The sequence below is a fragment of the Bidens hawaiensis genome, unplaced genomic scaffold (genome assembly GCF_021521415.1).
Source record: "Bidens hawaiensis isolate Kalapana, Puna unplaced genomic scaffold, B.hawaiensis_p1.1 tig00000780_1, whole genome shotgun sequence".
Taxonomy (NCBI): domain Eukaryota; kingdom Viridiplantae; phylum Streptophyta; class Magnoliopsida; order Asterales; family Asteraceae; genus Bidens; species Bidens hawaiensis.
In genome coordinates this window covers 4,305,403-4,310,368 of record NW_027491045.1, presented here as the reverse complement: position 1 = coordinate 4,310,368, position 4,966 = coordinate 4,305,403, and the positions used below count along the sequence as shown (strand labels likewise).

The following is a 4,966-nucleotide window of genomic DNA, read 5'->3' as shown; positions in this document are numbered from 1 at the left end:
ATATAAATGAAGGAACCGACAATGTATTATTATTACGAACTATAAACGAAAACAATAACAAAATGAACTAGCTAACTCGATTGAAACTAAGCCGGCTTATAAACCTTAATTCCTAATTGAGCCGTTATCGAGCTAGTAAATGACAAGCAGTCCCCAAGTTTCACCATCCTGTCACTTACTAGCCAAAGTTTAACACGCACTTATAAGTTATAACATCTTTTGTAAATGATAACCAAATAATTAAATTATAAAATTACATCATATCAGTTTGGTTAAACTCATAGTAAACTGAAATTCTTACAAACAAAGTAATGTAATTAATATTGAATAATACATTAATACATATACATTACGTTTCCCATCACACTTTATTCAGGCATTATCACTTTCTCCTCACACCTAACACTAATTTCATTGTAATACAACTTCTTCAACTTTTTAGCCACTCTCTCTTTCGGTCTATATCTATATGTTTTCTATCTATATATACCACAAACATTTTTTACATTCATTCATCCATTGTAAGTATGATGCATTTGCTAGTCACTCCCTCAGGCCGGATTCCGGTCACAGCCAAGTGTCCTCTAAGGTCATGGAGCACTAATAGTTTCGTGTCAACGATAGCGAGGATTGAAAGGCGTGGTTCGTGTGCTATTCACACCTTTAAGGTCTATATCATATTCTTTGTATTTCAATATAAGATTTGTTAATTTGTTTCAATATAAGATATGTTTAGTTGTTAAATAAAATAAATATATCTTTTGATTGATAATAGTCATGTAACACTTTCCAAATTATGCATGTGCATGCAACTATCCTAATTAGGTTCACTTAGTCGATATTGTTTTAGGTGAAGGCAACGCCAAATGACGAAGGCGAAAGAAGGTTCCCACCGCAGTACCAAGAGTCGCAACCAGGAAAAGAATACCTCATGAACCCTCTTCCACAATTCAGCAACCCTAATTACAAGCCCTCTGGCAAACTCAATGTACGTTTCATTATTATTTATTTTTTTGATAAAAGAAATTGGTTTTTTGGATAACATTATATTGTCTCGGTTTGTGGCAAATTACTCCATGCACGTTTCAAAACATGTTTGGGATTCAGTTTCAAAACAACTTGTTGACTTGTAGCTTTTTGAAAATAACCAATAAGTTGTTTTCAAACTCAATCCCAAACAGGATCTCAAAGCATCTCTCCTAGCGTTTTGTTAAAATTATTATTATTATTATTATTATTATTATTATAATTGTTGTTGTTTTTGTTATTATGTAATCAACAAGTTTGTTTGCTTGTTATAGGGAAAGGTTGCATTGGTGACAGGAGGCGATTCAGGCATTGGAAGGTCGGTTTGCCACCACTTTGCATTGGAGGGTGCGACCGTAGCCTTCACTTATGTAAAGGGTGTCGAGGACGTAGATGCAAACGACACGTTAAAGATTATAAATGAGTCACGAGTTGAAGGCTCGGGTGATCCCATTGCAATACCTACCGATCTTAGGTATAGCAAGAATTGTAAGGATGTTGTAGATCAAGTCGTTGCCAAATACGGGTGCATTGATGTGCTTGTAAATAATCCAGCCGTGCAATACTATGTGTATTCGTATACGTTAGAAAGAGATCACTGAGGAGAGGCTTGAAAAGGTGTTTAGGACCAACATTTTCTCTCATTTCTTCATGTCAAGGTGTGTGTTACATTTTATGTATATTTTTCATGGATAAATAAGTATTTGTAGAAACTAGAAAGTTAACCAAGGAAGTGAGTGGAAAAGTATTTCACTATAACTTGAGTGGAAGTTATCTACGTGTATAGTTTGGTTTGGTTCGGTTTTAGACAAAAATCAAGTTTTTATGGTTCCTAAATTTTTAAAAACCGTTTGTTTTAGGGATTTCAGTTGCGTTTGGTTTGGTATTGTCTTTTTGGTTTTTCCATTTAAGCTGGAAAATTTTGGGTTTAAAAACCTTTTGACCAAAAATAGTGAATTTAGATCTAAATAATTTGTTTATTAATAATTAAATAATTATTAAACATTTGGTAGGTGTAAATATTTGAGTTACATGTCTATTAAATTCTTATAAATTAATTAAATAAAATAAAAATATAATAATCTTCAAATTTGGTTTTTCGTTTTTATTATATATACAAAACCTAACCAAGTTTTGTTTTAAAAAAACATAAAACCAAACCATAGGTTCTTTATTTGGTTTGGTTTTTTCAACCTTTTCATTTTCAAATCGGTTTTTTCAGTTTCATACACATCTCTTGGGTACGTAAGTGTTAAAAGTTAAAAAAAAACCATACACAATCGTAATCGATTGCAATCTAATAGGCAATCAAATCAAGAGATACAATTAGAAATAAACCCTATTTAAATTGTCACAAAACTTGTATAAATAGGGCTATAAATCACTTGTTAGAAATAAACAAAAATTCAATAATATTACATATTCATAAATGACTTGGTTGTGTAGGCATGCCTTGGAACACATGAAAGAAGGAAGTGCAATTATAAACACCACATCAATCTTAGCATACACAGGTTACCCACCAAGTTGGCTTGACTACACTTCAACAAAGGGAGCCGTAGTGGCTTTCACAAGGGCACTAGCATTGCATCTAGTCGACAAGAAGATACGCGTAAATGGAGTGGCCCCTGGTCCTATATGGACACCGCTACAAGCTTCAGTACTCAATGACAAGGATATAGCAACATTTGGGTCAAATGTCCCTATGAATAGGGCGGGTCAACCTTATGAGGTCGCTACAACGTATGTGTTCCTTGCATCCGAGCAAACCTCTTCCTACTATACCGGCCAAGTTCTTCATCCTAATGGTAATTAATTCGAATCGATGCACACATGTAAATGCATATAAATACGTATGTTATGTATCAAAGAACCCGCTAAACTATTTAAAAATAAAAAAAATTAAGTTTTTAGACATAAAATAAAACCAACTTTTTTTCACCAAAATTAAATGCACTTGCTTGATTTTGAAATTCATTTTTGTTTTTGTGGGCTGGAAAACTGATGGCCAAGTATCGAAATAGCGAGTAGCATTAAAAATTGATTTTTTAAAGTGGATGGTCGCTATTTCGTTACTTTGCCATTAGTTTTCGAGTCAAGCACTTCGTTACTTTAGTTACTTTCGAGTCAATTGTATAATGGACTAGCTAATACCTAGTTCTAAGCCCGAAATCAGCCCACCCTAGCTCTAACTATGTTCAATCCTTGCATTTACATAGTTATAACTTATAAGTATCGTGCTATTCAATCATAAGGTAAATATTGATATGGCTGCTTCTATATTCTTTCACATTTCTACATGTAACAAAAATGTGACTTAAAATTGTGAAGTGTTTTAAGAGTCATGTAAAAAACGGGAGCAAATCGATCAATGTATGATGTTTTTTTATTGGTCTTGTGTCAATGATATCGTGAGAAGACACTAATCATGTTTCGTATTTTGCAGGAGGGAAAATCGTAAATGGATAGTCCTTTAAGCCAGTGAATTTCATATGAAAATGGAGTGAAGCATAAGTAAAGTTTGTGTGCTTTAAATAAATTGACGGATGGATGTACATATCCTGTTATATTGATCGTCAAACATGAAGTTCTTTTGGGTTTTTATCGAACGAATGTAATGATGTTTTTATACATCACATAATAATAGAATATAAGATTGTCACGATTGTGAATTTGATGTAATCTCTCATTTTGTGTGTAATCATTCTACCCAAATATTACCATACGTTACATGTGCTTGTCAGGAGTCTCATTCATCATTGTGGTGCTACTAAGAAAGTACGGAGTAATAATTTCAAGACATGTAGCATTTGAAGAAATGTTTCCTCTTCCGTAAAGTATAACAAACATACTTACTCCACCTTTCATTATGATTTTTTTCTAGTATCATGGGGCGGTGCCCCTTGAAACCTCGACCCCCACGGTCCAGGGGATTCGCCATTTAAAACCTTAGAGGTTCCTTAGTACGTACTTGAAATCATAATAGTGTTGAAAGACATGTACACCTAACTTTCTAACTTGAATCAAATGTTTATTACGATTCCCCTTAACTTGAATCAAATGTTTATTACGATTCCCCTTAACCGAATAACCGAGTAACCGAAAACTGACTGGTTAGGAAACTTAAATAACCGACTACTTCGGTTTTAGTTTAGGTTTCACCCAGTAACCGAACCGAACCGTGCTCACCCATATCCACAGCATCACCAACTTGCCCCTTTAATTTATTTTTTACTTTGAGCTCCTTCATTAAAATACCAATAACTAAATTTATGAACATTAAAATTACTTTAGCTTGAAGAAAACATTCAATTACCTTTACGGCTTTATGACATTATGAGACTTCTACATCTACGAAGCTCAACTTAGTTATAACATTGATTTCATAGACCTTTATTTAGCATATAAGGAGTCGACCAAATATAAATAAGATTTTTATCTCATATGTAATATGATTAATAATTTTTTTGATGGGCTAATTTGGAAAACTGACGGGTCATTGCCCACCTGCTCATCTTCATTCCCCGAGTATCAAAGACCAATCTCAAAAAGATTATTCACCATATGTGAGGAAACCATGCCCTCAAAAGTAGTATGATCAATATAATTTTATCATGTTAATACACTGTTTATCTCTCTCTATAAGCCTACAAAACTAAAATAACTCATATTTTATATTGTGATAATATCAAATGTATTTTAGAAATAATTAACTTGTAAATACTAGTGTATAAATGTACCGATCAAAACTCACTAGTATTGAAGGCGAAGTAACCCACCTTAATTTTTTTAATTATAAATACGCGAATATTCTGGGTACCCCTACAAAATGTTGCAATCACCTCTCTTAAACATTTGAAATCGACCGTCATGGAATTCTGAGCATATTTTGGGACAAAGTTCAGGAACTTTTTTTTCAAACCCGAAGGGGAAGAATATC

At 33.3% G+C, this 4,966-nt stretch overlaps 1 pseudogene across 1 annotated transcript; it reads left to right on the top strand.

Annotated features, from left to right (window-relative positions):
- The first annotated feature begins 428 nt into the window (after window positions 1-428).
- On the top strand, window positions 429-2,842 carry LOC143536152 (glucose and ribitol dehydrogenase-like; annotated as a pseudogene). Its single transcript, XR_013135840.1, has 4 exons — window positions 429-668; window positions 851-988; window positions 1,302-1,685; window positions 2,473-2,842. The product of XR_013135840.1 is annotated as a glucose and ribitol dehydrogenase-like (transcript).
- The last annotated feature ends 2,124 nt before the right edge of the window (window positions 2,843-4,966 follow it).